Here is a 21,959-nt window from a genome sequence, read left to right as displayed (position 1 = left end):
TTGAGCATAATTGAAAGGTGCACTCTTTCTGGCTGAGTACGTTATTTCATGTCCTGAGCAATCTGTGTTAAGTATATGTAATCCGCAATTCAGGCTGAAGTGCAAATGTTTAGAAATTACATCAATACTTCTGAGAACTAAGTAATACTCGAAATAAAGTTCAATTCAGGAACATACCACATAGCATTTACTTTCCATTTGCCTTTAGCTTACGATTGCTTTCAAATACTAAAGTTGTGCATTTGGTGATATTACTTAATGTATCTTCTCCAACTTAAGTAGCACAGTCGGAAAATTGGTTGCAGACTGTTCTAAATCATAAGGGAAGTAAACTGAAAAGTTTTACATGACGTTAGCAGATAGCACATTTTGAGCATAATTGAAAGGTGCACTCTTTTTGGCCGAGTACGTTACTTCATGTTCTGAGCAATCTGTGTTAAGGATATGTACACCACAATTTAGGCTGAAGTGCAAATGTATAGAAATTACATGAATACTTCTGAGAACTATGTAATTCTCTAAATAAAGTTGAATTCAGGAACCTACCACATAGCATTTACATTGCAACTGCCTTTAGCTGTCCTCTCCTTTCAAAAACTAAAGTTCTATAAGTGGATCTGGTGATATTGAAGTAACTTCTCCAACTTTAACAGCACCCTCATAAATTTCGTTGCAGACAGTTGTAAATGGAATGTGCACTCTTTTTGGATGAGTACGTTACTTCATGTTCTGAGCATTCTGTGTTAAGTATATGTACACCACTACTGAGAACCATGAAGAACTCAAAATTAAGTTCAATTCAGGAACCCAGCACACTCATAAAATTGGTTGCAGACTGTTCTAAAACATCAGGAAAGAAAAGTTGAAAGTTTTACATGAAGTTAGCAGAAAGTACATTTTGAGTAGATTTGAAAGCTGCATCTTTTTGGCGGAGTACGTTACTTCATGTTCTGAGCAATCTGTGTTAAGTATATGTACACCACAATCCAGGCTGAAGTTGAAATGTATAGAAATTAAATGAAAACTTCTGAGAACTATGTAATACTCTAAATAAAGTTCAATTCAGGAACCTACCACATATCATTTACTTTGCATTTGCAATTAGCTTACGATTGCTTTCAAATACTGCAGTTGTGCAATTGGTGATATTAATTAATGTATCTTCTCCAACTTAAGTAGCACAGTCGGAAAATTGGTTGCAGACTGTTCTAAATCATAAGGGAAGTAAACTGAAAAGTTTTACATGACGTTAGCAGATAGCACATTTTGAGCATAATTGAAAGGTGCACTCTTTTTGGCTGAGTACGTTACTTCATGTTCTGTGCAATCTGTGTTAAGGATATGTACACCACAATTTAGGCTGAAGTGCAAATGTATAGAAATTACATGAATACTTCTGAGAACTATGTAATTCTCTAAATAAAGTTGAATTCAGGAACCTACCACATAGCATTTACATTGCAACTGCCTTTAGCTGTCCTCTCCTTTCAAAAACTAAAGTTCTATAAGTGGATCTGGTGATATTGAAGTAACTTCTCCAACTTTAACAGCACCCTCATAAATTTCGTTGCAGACAGTTGTAAATGGAATGTGCACTCTTTTTGGATGAGTACGTTACTTCATGTTCTGAGCATTCTGTGTTAAGTATATGTACACCACTACTGAGAACCATGGAGAACTCAAAATTAAGTTCAATTCAGGAACCCAGCACACTCATAAAATTGGTTGCAGACTGTTCTAAAACATCAGGAAAGAAAAGTTGACAGTTTTACATGGTTAGCAGAAAGTACATTTTGAGTAGGTTTGAAAGCTGCATCTTTTTGGCGGAGTACGTTACTTCATGTTGTGAGCAATCTCTGTTAAGTATATGTACACCTCAATCCAGGCTGAAGTTGAAATGTATAGCAATTAAATGAATACCTCTGAGAACTATGTAATACTCTAAATAAGGTTCAATTCAGGAACCTACCACATATCATTTACTTTGCATTTGCCTTTAGCTTAAGATTGCTTTCAAATACTGAAGTTGTGTAATTTGTGATATTTCTTAGTGTATCTACTCCAACCTTAGTAGCACACTCGGAAAACCGGTAGCAGACTGTTCTAAATCATAACGGAAGAAAACTTAAAAGTTTTACATGACGTTAGCAGATAGTACATTTTGAGCATAATTGAAAGGTGCACTCTTTTTGGCTGAGTACGTTATTTCATGTCCTGAGCAATCTGTGTTAAGTATATGTAATCCGCAATTCAGGCTGAAGTGCAAATGTTTAGAAATTACATCAATACTTCTGAGAACTAAGTAATACTCGAAATAAAGTTCAATTCAGGAACATACCACATAGCATTTACTTTGCATTTGCCTTTAGCTTACGATTGCTTTCAAATACTAAAGTTGTGCATTTGGTGATATTACTTAATGTATCTTCTCCAACTTAAGTAGCACAGTCGGAAAATTGGTTGCAGACTGTTCTAAATCATAAGGGAAGTAAACTGAAAAGTTTTACATGACGTTAGCAGATAGCACATTTTGAGCATAATTGAAAGGTGCACTCTTTTTGGCCGAGTTCGTTACTTCATGTTCTGAGCAATCTGTGTTAAGGATATGTACACCACAATTTAGGCTGAAGTGCAAATGTATAGAAATTACATGAATACTTCTGAGAACTATATAATTCTCTAAATAAAGTTGAATTCAGGAACCTACCACATAGCATTTACATTGCAACTGCCTTTAGCTGTCTTCTCCTTTCAAACACTAAAGTTCAATAAGTGGATCTGGTGATATTGAAGTAACTTCTCCAACTTTAACAGCACCCTCATAAATTTCGTTGCAGACAGTTGTAAATGGAATGTGCACTCTTTTTGGATGAGTACGTTACTTCATGTTCTGAGCATTCTGTGTTAAGTATATGTACACCACTACTGAGAACCATGGAGAACTCAAAATTAAGTTCAATTCAGGAACCTAGCACACTCATAAAATTGGTTGCAGACTGTTCTAAAACATCAGGAAAGAAAAGTTGAAAGTTTTCCATGAAGTTAGCAGAAAGTACATTTTGAGTAGATTTGAAAGCTGCATCTTTTTGGCGGAGTACGTTACTTCATGTTCTGAGCAATCTGTGTTAAGTATATGTACACCACCATCCAGGCTGAAGTTGAAATGTATAGAAATTAAATGAAAACTTCTGAGAACTATGTAATACTCTAAATAAAGTTCAATTCAGGAACCTACCACATATCATTTACTTTGCATTTGCCTTTAGCTTAAGATTGCTTTCAAATACTGAAGTTGTGTAATTTGTGATATTTCTTAGTGTATCTACTCCAACCTTAGTAGCACACTCGGAAAACCGGTAGCAGACTGTTCTAAATCATAACGGAAGAAAACTTAAAAGTTTTACATGACGTTAGCAGATAGTACATTTTGAGCATAATTGAAAGGTGCACTCTTTTTGGCTGAGTACGTTATTTCATGTCCTGAGCAATCTGTGTTAAGTATATGTAATCCGCAATTCAGGCTGAAGTGCAAATGTTTAGAAATTACATGAATACTTCTGAGAACTATGTAATTCTCTAAATAAAGTTGAATTCAGGAGCCTACCACATAGCATTTACATTGCAACTGCCTTTAGCTGTCCTCTCCTTTCAAAAACTAAAGTTCTATAAGTGGATCTGGTGATATTGAAGTAACTTCTCCAACTTTAACAGCACCCTCATATATTTCGTTGCAGACAGTTGTAAATGGAATGTGCACTCTTTTTGGATGAGTACGTTACTTCATGTTCTGAGCATTCTGTGTTAAGTATATGTACACCACTACTGAGAACCATGGAGAACTCAAAATTAAGTTCAATTCAGGAACCCAGCACACTCATAAAATTGGTTGCAGACTGTTCTAAAACATCAGGAAAGAAAAGTTGAAAGTTTTCCATGAAGTTAGCAGAAAGTACATTTTGAGTAGATTTGAAAGCTGCATCTTTTTGGCGGAGTACGTTACTTCATGTTCTGAGCAATCTGTGTTAAGTATATGTACACCACAATCCAGGCTGAAGTTGAAATGTATAGCAATTAAATGAATACCTCTGAGAACTATGTAATACTCTAAATAAGGTTCAATTCAGGAACCTACCACATATCATTTACTTTGCATTTGCCTTTAGCTTAAGATTGCTTTCAAATACTGAAGTTGTGTAATTTGTGATATTTCTTAGTGTATCTACTCCAACCTTAGTAGCACACTCGGAAAACCGGTAGCAGACTGTTCTAAATCATAACGGAAGAAAACTTAAAAGTTTTACATGACGTTAGCAGATAGTACATTTTGAGCATAATTGAAAGGTGCACTCTTTCTGGCTGAGTACGTTATTTCATGTCCTGAGCAATCTGTGTTAAGTATATGTAATCCGCAATTCAGGCTGAAGTGCAAATGTTTAGAAATTACATCAATACTTCTGAGAACTAAGTAATACTCGAAATAAAGTTCAATTCAGGAACATACCACATAGCATTTACTTTGCATTTGCCTTTAGCTTACGATTGCTTTCAAATACTAAAGTTGTGCATTTGGTGATATTACTTAATGTATCTTCTCCAACTTAAGTAGCACAGTCGGAAAATTGGTTGCAGACTGTTCTAAATCATAAGGGAAGTAAACTGAAAAGTTTTACATGACGTTAGCAGATAGCACATTTTGAGCATAATTGAAAGGTGCACTCTTTTTGGCCGAGTTCGTTACTTCATGTTCTGAGCAATCTGTGTTAAGGATATGTACACCACAATTTAGGCTGAAGTGCAAATGTATAGAAATTACATGAATACTTCTGAGAACTATGTAATTCTCTAAATAAAGTTGAATTCAGGAACCTACCACATAGCATTTACATTGCAACTGCCTTTAGCTGTCTTCTCCTTTCAAACACTAAAGTTTTATAAGTGGATCTGGTGATATTGAAGTAACTTCTCCAACTTTAACAGCACCCTCATAAATTTCGTTGCAGACAGTTGTAAATGGAATGTGCACTCTTTTTGGATGAGTACGTTACTTCATGTTCTGAGCATTCTGTGTTAAGTATATGTACACCACTACTGAGAACCATGGAGAACTCAAAATTAAGTTCAATTCAGGAACCCAGCACACTCATAAAATTGGTTGCAGACTGTTCTAAAACATCAGGAAAGAAAAGTTGAAAGTTTTCCATGAAGTTAGCAGAAAGTACATTTTGAGTAGATTTGAAAGCTGCATCTTTTTGGCGGAGTACGTTACTTCATGTTCTGAGCAATCTGTGTTAAGTATATGTACACCACAATCCAGGCTGAAGTTGAAATGTATAGCAATTAAATGAATACCTCTGAGAACTATGTAATACTCTAAATAAGGTTCAATTCAGGAACCTACCACATATCATTTACTTTGCATTTGCCTTTAGCTTAAGATTGCTTTCAAATACTGAAGTTGTGTAATTTGTGATATTTCTTAGTGTATCTACTCCAACCTTAGTAGCACACTCGGAAAACCGGTAGCAGACTGTTCTAAATCATAACGGAAGAAAACTTAAAAGTTTTACATGACGTTAGCAGATAGTACATTTTGAGCATAATTGAAAGGTGCACTCTTTCTGGCTGAGTACGTTATTTCATGTCCTGAGCAATCTGTGTTAAGTATATGTAATCCGCAATTCAGGCTGAAGTGCAAATGTTTAGAAATTACATCAATACTTCTGAGAACTAAGTAATACTCGAAATAAAGTTCAATTGAGGAACATACCACATAGCATTTACTTTGCATTTGCCTTTAGCTTACGATTGCTTTCAAATACTAAAGTTGTGCATTTGGTGATATTACTTAATGTATCTTCTCCAACTTAAGTAGCACAGTCGGAAAATTGGTTGCAGACTGTTCTAAATCATAAGGGAAGTAAACTGAAAAGTTTTACATGACGTTAGCAGATAGCACATTTTGAGCATAATTGAAAGGTGCACTCTTTTTGGCCGAGTTCGTTACTTCATGTTCTGAGCAATCTGTGTTAAGGATATGTACACCACAATTTAGGCTGAAGTGCAAATGTATAGAAATTACATGAATACTTCTGAGAACTATGTAATTCTCTAAATAAAGTTGAATTCAGGAACCTACCACATAGCATTTACATTGCAACTGCCTTTAGCTGTCTTCTCCTTTCAAACACTAAAGTTTTATAAGTGGATCTGGTGATATTGAAGTAACTTCTCCAACTTTAACAGCACCCTCATAAATTTCGTTGCAGACAGTTGTAAATGGAATGTGCACTCTTTTTGGATGAGTACGTTACTTCATGTTCTGAGCATTCTGTGTTAAGTATATGTACACCACTACTGAGAACCATGGAGAACTCAAAATTAAGTTCAATTCAGGAACCTAGCACACTCATAAAATTGGTTGCAGACTGTTCTAAAACATCAGGAAAGAAAAGTTGAAAGTTTTCCATGAAGTTAGCAGAAAGTACATTTTGAGTAGATTTGAAAGCTGCATCTTTTTGGCGGAGTACGTTACTTCATGTTCTGAGCAATCTGTGTTAAGTATATGTACACCACAATCCAGGCTGAAGTTGAAATGTATAGAAATTAAATGAAAACTTCTGAGAACTATGTAATACTCTAAATAAAGTTCAATTCAGGAACCTACCACATATCATTTACTTTGCATTTGCAATTAGCTTACGATTGCTTTCAAATACTGCAGTTATGCAATTGGTGATATTAATTAATGTATCTTCTCCAACTTAAGTAGCACAGTCGGAAAATTGGTTGCAGACTGTTCTAAATCATAAGGGAAGTAAACTGAAAAGTTTTACATGACGTTAACAGATAGCGCATTTTGAGCATAATTGAAAGGTGCACTCTTTTTGGCTGAGTACGTTACTTCATGTTCTGTGCAATCTGTGTTAAGGATATGTACACCACAATTTAGGCTGAAGTGCAAATGTATAGAAATTACATGAATACTTCTGAGAACTATGTAATTCTCTAAATAAAGTTGAATTCAGGAACCTACCACATAGCATTTACATTGCAACTGCCTTTAGCTGTCCTCTCCTTTCAAAAACTAAAGTTCTATAAGTGGATCTGGTGATATTGAAGTAACTTCTCCAACTTTAACAGCACCCTCATAAATTTCGTTGCAGACAGTTGTAAATGGAATGTGCACTCTTTTTGGATGAGTACGTTACTTCATGTTCTGAGCATTCTGTGTTAAGTATATGTACACCACTACTGAGAACCATGGAGAACTCAAAATTAAGTTCAATTCAGGAACCCAGCACACTCATAAAATTGGTTGCAGACTGTTCTAAAACATCAGGAAAGAAAAGTTGAAAGTTTTCCATGAAGTTAGCAGAAAGTACATTTTGAGTAGATTTGAAAGCTGCATCTTTTTGGCGGAGTACGTTACTTCATGTTGTGAGCAATCTCTGTTAAGTATATGTACACCTCAATCCAGGCTGAAGTTGAAATGTATAGCAATTAAATGAATACCTCTGAGAACTATGTAATACTCTAAATAAGGTTCAATTCAGGAACCTACCACATATCATTTACTTTGCATTTGCCTTTAGCTTAAGATTGCTTTCAAATACTGAAGTTGTGTAATTTGTGATATTTCTTAGTGTATCTACTCCAACCTTAGTAGCACACTCGGAAAACCGGTAGCAGACTGTTCTAAATCATAACGGAAGAAAACTTAAAAGTTTTACATGACGTTAGCAGATAGTACATTTTGAGCATAATTGAAAGGTGCACTCTTTTTGGCTGAGTACGTTATTTCATGTCCTGAGCAATCTGTGTTAAGTATATGTAATCCGCAATTCAGGCTGAAGTGCAAATGTTTAGAAATTACATCAATACTTCTGAGAACTAAGTAATACTCGAAATAAAGTTCAATTGAGGAACATACCACATAGCATTTACTTTGCATTTGCCTTTAGCTTACGATTGCTTTCAAATACTAAAGTTGTGCATTTGGTGATATTACTTAATGTATCTTCTCCAACTTAAGTAGCACAGTCGGAAAATTGGTTGCAGACTGTTCTAAATCATAAGGGAAGTAAACTGAAAAGTTTTACATGACGTTAGCAGATAGCACATTTTGAGCATAATTGAAAGGTGCACTCTTTTTGGCCGAGTTCGTTACTTCATGTTCTGAGCAATCTGTGTTAAGGATATGTACACCACAATTTAGGCTGAAGTGCAAATGTATAGAAATTACATGAATACTTCTGAGAACTATGTAATTCTCTAAATAAAGTTGAATTCAGGAACCTACCACATAGCATTTACATTGCAACTGCCTTTAGCTGTCTTCTCCTTTCAAACACTAAAGTTTTATAAGTGGATCTGGTGATATTGAAGTAACTTCTCCAACTTTAACAGCACCCTCATAAATTTCGTTGCAGACAGTTGTAAATGGAATGTGCACTCTTTTTGGATGAGTACGTTACTTCATGTTCTGAGCATTCTGTGTTAAGTATATGTACACCACTACTGAGAACCATGGAGAACTCAAAATTAAGTTCAATTCAGGAACCTAGCACACTCATAAAATTGGTTGCAGACTGTTCTAAAACATCAGGAAAGAAAAGTTGAAAGTTTTCCATGAAGTTAGCAGAAAGTACATTTTGAGTAGATTTGAAAGCTGCATCTTTTTGGCAGAGTACGTTACTTCATGTTCTGAGCAATCTGTGTTAAGTATATGTACACCACAATCCAGGCTGAAGTTGAAATGTATAGAAATTAAATGAAAACTTCTGAGAACTATGTAATACTCTAAATAAAGTTCAATTCAGGAACCTACCACATATCATTTACTTTGCATTTGCAATTAGCTTACGATTGCTTTCAAATACTGCAGTTGTGCAATTGGTGATATTAATTAATGTATCTTCTCCAACTTAAGTAGCACAGTCGGACAATTGGTTGCAGACTGTTCTAAATCATAAGGGAAGTAAACTGAAAAGTTTTACATGACGTTAACAGATAGCGCATTTTGAGCATAATTGAAAGGTGCACTCTTTTTGGCTGAGTACGTTACTTCATGTTCTGTGCAATCTGTGTTAAGGATATGTACACCACAATTTAGGCTGAAGTGCAAATGTATAGAAATTACATGAATACTTCTGAGAACTATGTAATTCTCTAAATAAAGTTGAATTCAGGAACCTACCACATAGCATTTACATTGCAACTGCCTTTAGCTGTCCTCTCCTTTCAAAAACTAAAGTTCTATAAGTGGATCTGGTGATATTGAAGTAACTTCTCCAACTTTAACAGCACCCTCATAAATTTCGTTGCAGACAGTTGTAAATGGAATGTGCACTCTTTTTGGATGAGTACGTTACTTCATGTTCTGAGCATTCTGTGTTAAGTATATGTACACCACTACTGAGAACCATGGAGAACTCAAAATTAAGTTCAATTCAGGAACCCAGCACACTCATAAAATTGGTTGCAGACTGTTCTAAAACATCAGGAAAGAAAAGTTGACAGTTTTACATGGTTAGCAGAAAGTACATTTTGAGTAGGTTTGAAAGCTGCATCTTTTTGGCGGAGTACGTTACTTCATGTTGTGAGCAATCTGTGTTAAGTATATGTACACCTCAATCCAGGCTGAAGTTGAAATGTATAGCAATTAAATGAATACCTCTGAGAACTATGTAATACTCTAAATAAGGTTCAATTCAGGAACCTACCACATATCATTTACTTTGCATTTGCCTTTAGCTTAAGATTGCTTTCAAATACTGAAGTTGTGTAATTTGTGATATTTCTTAGTGTATCTACTCCAACCTTAGTAGCACACTCGGAAAACCGGTAGCAGACTGTTCTAAATCATAACGGAAGAAAACTTAAAAGTTTTACATGACGTTAGCAGATAGTACATTTTGAGCATAATTGAAAGGTGCACTCTTTCTGGCTGAGTACGTTATTTCATGTCCTGAGCAATCTGTGTTAAGTATATGTAATCCGCAATTCAGGCTGAAGTGCAAATGTTTAGAAATTACATCAATACTTCTGAGAACTAAGTAATACTCGAAATAAAGTTCAATTCAGGAACATACCACATAGCATTTACTTTGCATTTGCCTTTAGCTTACGATTGCTTTCAAATACTAAAGTTGTGCATTTGGTGATATTACTTAATGTATCTTCTCCAACTTAAGTAGCACAGTCGGAAAATTGGTTGCAGACTGTTCTAAATCATAAGGGAAGTAAACTGAAAAGTTTTACATGACGTTAGCAGATAGCACATTTTGAGCATAATTGAAAGGTGCACTCTTTTTGGCCGAGTTCGTTACTTCATGTTCTGAGCAATCTGTGTTAAGGATATGTACACCACAATTTAGGCTGAAGTGCAAATGTATAGAAATTACATGAATACTTCTGAGAACTATATAATTCTCTAAATAAAGTTGAATTCAGGAACCTACCACATAGCATTTACATTGCAACTGCCTTTAGCTGTCTTCTCCTTTCAAACACTAAAGTTCTATAAGTGGATCTGGTGATATTGAAGTAACTTCTCCAACTTTAACAGCACCCTCATAAATTTCGTTGCAGACAGTTGTAAATGGAATGTGCACTCTTTTTGGATGAGTACGTTACTTCATGTTCTGAGCATTCTGTGTTAAGTATATGTACACCACTACTGAGAACCATGGAGAACTCAAAATTAAGTTCAATTCAGGAACCCAGCACACTCATAAAATTGGTTGCAGACTGTTCTAAAACATCAGGAAAGAAAAGTTGAAAGTTTTCCATGAAGTTAGCAGAAAGTACATTTTGAGTAGATTTGAAAGCTGCATCTTTTTGGCGGAGTACGTTACTTCATGTTGTGAGCAATCTCTGTTAAGTATATGTACACCTCAATCCAGGCTGAAGTTGAAATGTATAGCAATTAAATGAATACCTCTGAGAACTATGTAATACTCTAAATAAGGTTCAATTCAGGAACCTACCACATATCATTTACTTTGCATTTGCCTTTAGCTTAAGATTGCTTTCAAATACTGAAGTTGTGTAATTTGTGATATTTCTTAGTGTATCTACTCCAACCTTAGTAGCACACTCGGAAAACCGGTAGCAGACTGTTCTAAATCATAACGGAAGAAAACTTAAAAGTTTTACATGACGTTAGCAGATAGTACATTTTGAGCATAATTGAAAGGTGCACTCTTTTTGGCTGAGTACGTTATTTCATGTCCTGAGCAATCTGTGTTAAGTATATGTAATCCGCAATTCAGGCTGAAGTGCAAATGTTTAGAAATTACATCAATACTTCTGAGAACTAAGTAATACTCGAAATAAAGTTCAATTGAGGAACATACCACATAGCATTTACTTTGCATTTGCCTTTAGCTTACGATTGCTTTCAAATACTAAAGTTGTGCATTTAGTGATATTACTTAATGTATCTTCTCCAACTTAAGTAGCACAGTCGGAAAATTGGTTGCAGACTGTTCTAAATCATAAGGGAAGTAAACTGAAAAGTTTTACATGACGTTAGCAGATAGCACATTTTGAGCATAATTGAAAGGTGCACTCTTTTTGGCCGAGTTCGTTACTTCATGTTCTGAGCAATCTGTGTTAAGGATATGTACACCACAATTTAGGCTGAAGTGCAAATGTATAGAAATTACATGAATACTTCTGAGAACTATGTAATTCTCTAAATAAAGTTGAATTCAGGAACCTACCACATAGCATTTACATTGCAACTGCCTTTAGCTGTCTTCTCCTTTCAAACACTAAAGTTTTATAAGTGGATCTGGTGATATTGAAGTAACTTCTCCAACTTTAACAGCACCCTCATAAATTTCGTTGCAGACAGTTGTAAATGGAATGTGCACTCTTTTTGGATGAGTACGTTACTTCATGTTCTGAGCATTCTGTGTTAAGTATATGTACACCACTACTGAGAACCATGGAGAACTCAAAATTAAGTTCAATTCAGGAACCTAGCACACTCATAAAATTGGTTGCAGACTGTTCTAAAACATCAGGAAAGAAAAGTTGAAAGTTTTCCATGAAGTTAGCAGAAAGTACATTTTGAGTAGATTTGAAAGCTGCATCTTTTTGGCGGAGTACGTTACTTCATGTTCTGAGCAATCTGTGTTAAGTATATGTACACCACAATCCAGGCTGAAGTTGAAATGTATAGAAATTAAATGAAAACTTCTGAGAACTATGTAATACTCTAAATAAAGTTCAATTCAGGAACCTACCACATATCATTTACTTTGCATTTGCAATTAGCTTACGATTGCTTTCAAATACTGCAGTTGTGCAATTGGTGATATTAATTAATGTATCTTCTCCAACTTAAGTAGCACAGTCGGACAATTGGTTGCAGACTGTTCTAAATCATAAGGGAAGTAAACTGAAAAGTTTTACATGACGTTAACAGATAGCGCATTTTGAGCATAATTGAAAGGTGCACTCTTTTTGGCTGAGTACGTTACTTCATGTTCTGTGCAATCTGTGTTAAGGATATGTACACCACAATTTAGGCTGAAGTGCAAATGTATAGAAATTACATGAATACTTCTGAGAACTATGTAATTCTCTAAATAAAGTTGAATTCAGGAACCTACCACATAGCATTTACATTGCAACTGCCTTTAGCTGTCCTCTCCTTTCAAAAACTAAAGTTCTATAAGTGGATCTGGTGATATTGAAGTAACTTCTCCAACTTTAACAGCACCCTCATAAATTTCGTTGCAGACAGTTGTAAATGGAATGTGCACTCTTTTTGGATGAGTACGTTACTTCATGTTCTGAGCATTCTGTGTTAAGTATATGTACACCACTACTGAGAACCATGGAGAACTCAAAATTAAGTTCAATTCAGGAACCCAGCACACTCATAAAATTGGTTGCAGACTGTTCTAAAACATCAGGAAAGAAAAGTTGACAGTTTTACATGGTTAGCAGAAAGTACATTTTGAGTAGGTTTGAAAGCTGCATCTTTTTGGCGGAGTACGTTACTTCATGTTGTGAGCAATCTGTGTTAAGTATATGTACACCTCAATCCAGGCTGAAGTTGAAATGTATAGCAATTAAATGAATACCTCTGAGAACTATGTAATACTCTAAATAAGGTTCAATTCAGGAACCTACCACATATCATTTACTTTGCATTTGCCTTTAGCTTAAGATTGCTTTCAAATACTGAAGTTGTGTAATTTGTGATATTTCTTAGTGTATCTACTCCAACCTTAGTAGCACACTCGGAAAACCGGTAGCAGACTGTTCTAAATCATAACGGAAGAAAACTTAAAAGTTTTACATGACGTTAGCAGATAGTACATTTTGAGCATAATTGAAAGGTGCACTCTTTCTGGCTGAGTACGTTATTTCATGTCCTGAGCAATCTGTGTTAAGTATATGTAATCCGCAATTCAGGCTGAAGTGCAAATGTTTAGAAATTACATCAATACTTCTGAGAACTAAGTAATACTCGAAATAAAGTTCAATTCAGGAACATACCACATAGCATTTACTTTGCATTTGCCTTTAGCTTACGATTGCTTTCAAATACTAAAGTTGTGCATTTGGTGATATTACTTAATGTATCTTCTCCAACTTAAGTAGCACAGTCGGAAAATTGGTTGCAGACTGTTCTAAATCATAAGGGAAGTAAACTGAAAAGTTTTACATGACGTTAGCAGATAGCACATTTTGAGCATAATTGAAAGGTGCACTCTTTTTGGCCGAGTTCGTTACTTCATGTTCTGAGCAATCTGTGTTAAGGATATGTACACCACAATTTAGGCTGAAGTGCAAATGTATAGAAATTACATGAATACTTCTGAGAACTATATAATTCTCTAAATAAAGTTGAATTCAGGAACCTACCACATAGCATTTACATTGCAACTGCCTTTAGCTGTCTTCTCCTTTCAAAAACTAAAGTTCTATAAGTGGATCTGGTGATATTGAAGTAACTTCTCCAACTTTAACAGCACCCTCATATATTTCGTTGCAGACAGTTGTAAATGGAATGTGCACTCTTTTTGGATGAGTACGTTACTTCATGTTCTGAGCATTCTGTGTTAAGTATATGTACACCACTACTGAGAACCATGGAGAACTCAAAATTAAGTTCAATTCAGGAACCCAGCACACTCATAAAATTGGTTGCAGACTGTTCTAAAACATCAGGAAAGAAAAGTTGAAAGTTTTACATGAAGTTAGCAGAAAGTACATTTTGAGTAGATTTGAAAGCTGCATCTTTTTGGCGGAGTACGTTACTTCATGTTCTGAGCAATCTGTGTTAAGTATATGTACACCACAATCCAGGCTGAAGTTGAAATGTATAGCAATTAAATGAATACCTCTGAGAACTATGTAATACTCTAAATAAGGTTCAATTCAGGAACCTACCACATATCATTTACTTTGCATTTGCCTTTAGCTTAAGATTGCTTTCAAATACTGAAGTTGTGTAATTTGTGATATTTCTTAGTGTATCTACTCCAACCTTAGTAGCACACTCGGAAAACCGGTAGCAGACTGTTCTAAATCATAACGGAAGAAAACTTAAAAGTTTTACATGACGTTAGCAGATAGTACATTTTGAGCATAATTGAAAGGTGCACTCTTTCTGGCTGAGTACGTTATTTCATGTCCTGAGCAATCTGTGTTAAGTATATGTAATCCGCAATTCAGGCTGAAGTGCAAATGTTTAGAAATTACATCAATACTTCTGAGAACTAAGTAATACTCGAAATAAAGTTCAATTGAGGAACATACCACATAGCATTTACTTTGCATTTGCCTTTAGCTTACGATTGCTTTCAAATACTAAAGTTGTGCATTTGGTGATATTACTTAATGTATCTTCTCCAACTTAAGTAGCACAGTCGGAAAATTGGTTGCAGACTGTTCTAAATCATAAGGGAAGTAAACTGAAAAGTTTTACATGACGTTAGCAGATAGCACATTTTGAGCATAATTGAAAGGTGCACTCTTTTTGGCCGAGTTCGTTACTTCATGTTCTGAGCAATCTGTGTTAAGGATATGTACACCACAATTTAGGCTGAAGTGCAAATGTATAGAAATTACATGAATACTTCTGAGAACTATGTAATTCTCTAAATAAAGTTGAATTCAGGAACCTACCACATAGCATTTACATTGCAACTGCCTTTAGCTGTCTTCTCCTTTCAAACACTAAAGTTTTATAAGTGGATCTGGTGATATTGAAGTAACTTCTCCAACTTTAACAGCACCCTCATAAATTTCGTTGCAGACAGTTGTAAATGGAATGTGCACTCTTTTTGGATGAGTACGTTACTTCATGTTCTGAGCATTCTGTGTTAAGTATATGTACACCACTACTGAGAACCATGGAGAACTCAAAATTAAGTTCAATTCAGGAACCTAGCACACTCATAAAATTGGTTGCAGACTGTTCTAAAACATCAGGAAAGAAAAGTTGAAAGTTTTCCATGAAGTTAGCAGAAAGTACATTTTGAGTAGATTTGAAAGCTGCATCTTTTTGGCGGAGTACGTTACTTCATGTTCTGAGCAATCTGTGTTAAGTATATGTACACCACAATCCAGGCTGAAGTTGAAATGTATAGAAATTAAATGAAAACTTCTGAGAACTATGTAATACTCTAAATAAAGTTCAATTCAGGAACCTACCACATATCATTTACTTTGCATTTGCAATTAGCTTACGATTGCTTTCAAATACTGCAGTTATGCAATTGGTGATATTAATTAATGTATCTTCTCCAACTTAAGTAGCACAGTCGGAAAATTGGTTGCAGACTGTTCTAAATCATAAGGGAAGTAAACTGAAAAGTTTTACATGACGTTAACAGATAGCGCATTTTGAGCATAATTGAAAGGTGCACTCTTTTTGGCTGAGTACGTTACTTCATGTTCTGTGCAATCTGTGTTAAGGATATGTACACCACAATTTAGGCTGAAGTGCAAATGTATAGAAATTACATGAATACTTCTGAGAACTATGTAATTCTCTAAATAAAGTTGAATTCAGGAACCTACCACATAGCATTTACATTGCAACTGCCTTTAGCTGTCCTCTCCTTTCAAAAACTAAAGTTCTATAAGTGGATCTGGTGATATTGAAGTAACTTCTCCAACTTTAACAGCACCCTCATAAATTTCGTTGCAGACAGTTGTAAATGGAATGTGCACTCTTTTTGGATGAGTACGTTACTTCATGTTCTGAGCATTCTGTGTTAAGTATATGTACACCACTACTGAGAACCATGGAGAACTCAAAATTAAGTTCAATTCAGGAACCCAGCACACTCATAAAATTGGTTGCAGACTGTTCTAAAACATCAGGAAAGAAAAGTTGAAAGTTTTCCATGAAGTTAGCAGAAAGTACATTTTGAGTAGATTTGAAAGCTGCATCTTTTTGGCGGAGTACGTTACTTCATGTTGTGAGCAATCTCTGTTAAGTATATGTACACCTCAATCCAGGCTGAAGTTGAAATGTATAGCAATTAAATGAATACCTCTGAGAACTATGTAATACTCTAAATAAGGTTCAATTCAGGAACCTACCACATATCATTTACTTTGCATTTGCCTTTAGCTTAAGATTGCTTTCAAATACTGAAGTTGTGTAATTTGTGATATTTCTTAGTGTATCTACTCCAACCTTAGTAGCACACTCGGAAAACCGGTAGCAGACTGTTCTAAATCATAACGGAAGAAAACTTAAAAGTTTTACATGACGTTAGCAGATAGTACATTTTGAGCATAATTGAAAGGTGCACTCTTTTTGGCTGAGTACGTTATTTCATGTCCTGAGCAATCTGTGTTAAGTATATGTAATCCGCAATTCAGGCTGAAGTGCAAATGTTTAGAAATTACATCAATACTTCTGAGAACTAAGTAATACTCGAAATAAAGTTCAATTGAGGAACATACCACATAGCATTTACTTTGCATTTGCCTTTAGCTTACGATTGCTTTCAAATACTAAAGTTGTGCATTTGGTGATATTACTTAATGTATCTTCTCCAACTTAAGTAGCACAGTCGGAAAATTGGTTGCAGACTGTTCTAAATCATAAGGGAAGTAAACTGAAAAGTTTTACATGACGTTAGCAGATAGCACATTTTGAGCATAATTGAAAGGTGCACTCTTTTTGGCCGAGTTCGTTACTTCATGTTCTGAGCAATCTGTGTTAAGGATATGTACACCACAATTTAGGCTGAAGTGCAAATGTATAGAAATTACATGAATACTTCTGAGAACTATGTAATTCTCTAAATAAAGTTGAATTCAGGAACCTACCACATAGCATTTACATTGCAACTGCCTTTAGCTGTCTTCTCCTTTCAAACACTAAAGTTTTATAAGTGGATCTGGTGATATTGAAGTAACTTCTCCAACTTTAACAGCACCCTCATAAATTTCGTTGCAGACAGTTGTAAATGGAATGTGCACTCTTTTTGGATGAGTACGTTACTTCATGTTCTGAGCATTCTGTGTTAAGTATATGTACACCACTACTGAGAACCATGGAGAACTCAAAATTAAGTTCAATTCAGGAACCTAGCACACTCATAAAATTGGTTGCAGACTGTTCTAAAACATCAGGAAAGAAAAGTTGAAAGTTTTACATGAAGTTAGCAGAAAGTACATTTTGAGTAGATTTGAAAGCTGCATCTTTTTGGCGGAGTACGTTACTTCATGTTGTGAGCAATCTCTGTTAAGTATATGTACACCTCAATCCAGGCTGAAGTTGAAATGTATAGCAATTAAATGAATACCTCTGAGAACTATGTAATACTCTAAATAAGGTTCAATTCAGGAACCTACCACATATCATTTACTTTGCATTTGCCTTTAGCTTAAGATTGCTTTCAAATACTGAAGTTGTGTAATTTGTGATATTTCTTAGTGTATCTACTCCAACCTTAGTAGCACACTCGGAAAACCGGTAGCAGACTGTTCTAAATCATAACGGAAGAAAACTTAAAAGTTTTACATGACGTTAGCAGATAGTACATTTTGAGCATAATTGAAAGGTGCACTCTTTCTGGCTGAGTACGTTATTTCATGTCCTGAGCAATCTGTGTTAAGTATATGTAATCCGCAATTCAGGCTGTAGTTGAAATGTATAGCAATTAAATGAATACCTCTGAGAACTATGTAATACTCTAAATAAGGTTCAATTCAGGAACCTACCACATATCATTTACTTTGCATTTGCCTTTAGCTTAAGATTGCTTTCAAATACTGAAGTTGTGTAATTTGTGATATTTCTTAGTGTATCTACTCCAACCTTAGTAGCACACTCGGAAAACCGGTAGCAGACTGTTCTAAATCATAACGGAAGAAAACTTAAAAGTTTTACATGACGTTAGCAGATAGTACATTTTGAGCATAATTGAAAGGTGCACTCTTTTTGGCTGAGTACGTTATTTCATGTCCTGAGCAATCTGTGTTAAGTATATGTAATCCGCAATTCAGGCTGAAGTGCAAATGTTTAGAAATTACATAAATACTTCTGAGAACTAAGTAATACTCGAAATAAAGTTCAATTCAGGAACATACCACATAGCATTTACTTTGCATTTGCAATTAGCTTACGATTGCTTTCAAATACTGAAGTTGTGTAATTGGTGATATTACTTAATGTATCTACTCCAACCTTAGTAGCACACTCGGAAAAGCGGTTGCAGACTGTTCTAAATCATAAGGGAAGTAAACTGAAAAGTTTTACATGACGTTAGCAGATAGCACATTTTGAGCATAATTGAAAGGTGCACTCTTTTTGGCTGAGTACGTTACTTCATGTTCTGTGCAATCTGTGTTAAGGATATGTACACCCCAATTTAGGCTGAAGTGCAAATGTATAGAAATTACATGAATACTTCTGAGAACTATGTAATTCTCTAAATAAAGTTGAATTCAGGAACCTACCACATAGCATTTACATTGCAACTGCCTTTAGCTGTCCTCTCCTTTCAAAAACTAAAGTTCTATAAGTGGATCTGGTGATATTGAAGTAACTTCTCCAACTTTAACAGCACCCTCATAAATTTCGTTGCAGACAGTTGTAAATGGAATGTGCACTCTTTTTGGATGAGTACGTTACTTCATGTTCTGAGCATTCTGTGTTAAGTATATGTACACCACTACTGAGAACCATGGAGAACTCAAAATTAAGTTCAATTCAGGAACCCAGCACACTCATAAAATTGGTTGCAGACTGTTCTAAAACATCAGGAAAGAAAAGTTGAAAGTTTTACATGAAGTTAGCAGAAAGTACATTTTGAGTAGATTTGAAAGCTGCATCTTTTTGGCGGAGTACGTTACTTCATGTGCTGAGCAATCTGTGTTAAGTATATGTACACCACAATCCAGGCTGAAGTTGAAATGTATAGAAATTAAATGAAAACTTCTGAGAACTATGTAATACTCTAAATAAAGTTCAATTCAGGAACCTACCACATATCATTTACTTTGCATTTGCAATTAGCTTACGATTGCTTTCAAATACTGCAGTTGTGCAATTGGTGATATTAATTAATGTATCTTCTCCAACTTAAGTAGCACAGTCGGAAAATTGGTTGCAGACTGTTCTAAATCATAAGGGAAGTAAACTGAAAAGTTTTACATGACGTTAGCAGATAGTACATTTTGAGCATAATTGAAAGGTGCACTCTTTTTGGCTGAGTACGTTATTTCATGTCCTGAGCAATCTGTGTTAAGTATATGTAATCCGCAATTCAGGCTGAAGTGCAAATGTTTAGAAATTACATCAATACTTCTGAGAACTAAGTAATACTCGAAATAAAGTTCAATTCAGGAACATACCACATAGCATTTACTTTGCATTTGCCTTTAGCTTACGATTGCTTTCAAATACTAAAGTTGTGCATTTGGTGATATTACTTAATGTATCTTCTCCAACTTAAGTAGCACAGTCGGAAAATTGGTTGCAGACTGTTCTAAATCATAAGGGAAGTAAACTGAAAAGTTTTACATGACGTTAGCAGATAGCACATTTTGAGCATAATTGAAAGGTGCACTCTTTTTGGCCGAGTACGTTACTTCATGTTCTGAGCAATCTGTGTTAAGGATATGTACACCACAATTTAGGCTGAAGTGCAAATGTATAGAAATTACATGAATACTTCTGAGAACTATGTAATTCTCTAAATAAAGTTGAATTCAGGAACCTACCACATAGCATTTACATTGCAACTGCCTTTAGCTGTCCTCTCCTTTCAAAAACTAAAGTTCTATAAGTGGATCTGGTGATATTGAAGTAACTTCTCCAACTTTAACAGCACCCTCATAAATTTCGTTGCAGACAGTTGTAAATGGAATGTGCACTCTTTTTGGATGAGTACGTTACTTCATGTTCTGAGCATTCTGTGTTAAGTATATGTACACCACTACTGAGAACCATGGAGAACTCAAAATTAAGTTCAATTCAGGAACCCAGCACACTCATAAAATTGGTTGCAGACTGTTCTAAAACATCAGGAAAGAAAAGTTGACAGTTTTACATGAAGTTAGCAGAAAGTACATTTTGAGTAGATTTGAAAGCTGCATCTTTTTGGCGGAGTACGTTACTTCATGTTCTGAGCAATCTGTGTTAAGTATATGTACACCTCAATCCAGGCTGAAGTTGAAATGTATAGCAATTAAATGAATACCTCTGAGAACTATGTAATACTCTAAATAAGGTTCAATTCAGGAACCTACCACATATCATTTACTTTGCATTTGCCTTTAGCTTAAGATTGCTTTGAAATACTGAAGTTGTGTAATTTGTGATATTTCTTAGTGTATCTACTCCAACCTTAGTAGCACACTCGGAAAACCGGTAGCAGACTGTTCTAAATCATAACGGAAGAAAACTTAAAAGTTTTACATGACGTTAGCAGATAGCACATTTTGAGCATAATTGAAAGGTGCACTCTTTTTGGCCGAGTACGTTACTTCATCTTCTGAGCAATCTGTGTTAAGTATATGTACACCACAATCCAGGCTGAAGTTGAAATCTATAGAAATTAAATGAAAACTTCTGAGAACTATGTAATACTCTAAATAAAGTTCAATTCAGGAACCTACCACATATCATTTACTTTGCATTTGCCTTTAGCTTACGATTGCTTTCAAATACTAAAGTTGTGCATTTGGTGATATTAATTAATGTATCTTCTCCAACGTAAGTAGCACAGTCGGAAAATTGGTTGCAGAATGTTCTAAATCATAAGGGAAGTAAACTGAAAAGTTTTACATCACGTTAGCAGAACGTACATTTTGAGTAGAATTGAAAGGTGCATCTTTTTGGCGGAGTACGTTACTTCATGTTCTGAGCAATCTGTGTTAGGCATATGTTCACCACAATCCAGGCTGAAGTTGAAATGTATAGAATTTAAATGAATACTTCTGAGAACTATGTAATACTCTAAATAAGGTTCAATTCAGGAACCTATCACATATCATTTACTTTGCATTTGCCTTTAGCTTAAGATTGCTTTCAAATACTAAAGTTGTGCATTTGTTGATATTGCTGTAAGTATCTTCTCCAATTTTAGTAGCACACTCGGAAAATTGGTTGCAGACTGTTCTAAATCATCAGGGAAGTAAATTTAAAAATTTTTACATGACGTTAGCAGATATTACATTTTCAGCATAATTGAAAGGTGCACTCTTTTTGGCTGAGTACGTTACTTCATGTTCTGAGCAGTCTGTGTTAAGTATATGTACACCACTATTCAGGCTGAAGTGCAAATGTATAGAAATTACATGAATACTTCTGAGAACTGTGTAATACTCCAAATAAAGTTCAATTCAGGAACATACCACATAACATTTACTATGCATTTGCCTTTAGCTTACGATTGCTTTCAAATACTAAAGTTGTGCAATTGGTGATATTAATTAATGTATCTTCTCCAACTTAAGTAGCA

The sequence above is a fragment of the Hemitrygon akajei genome, chromosome 14 (genome assembly GCF_048418815.1).
Source record: "Hemitrygon akajei chromosome 14, sHemAka1.3, whole genome shotgun sequence".
In the NCBI taxonomy this organism is placed as follows: Eukaryota; Metazoa; Chordata; class Chondrichthyes; order Myliobatiformes; family Dasyatidae; genus Hemitrygon; species Hemitrygon akajei.
The sequence above is the reverse complement of the archived record's forward strand: the minus strand, read 5'-3'. Positions refer to the sequence as shown.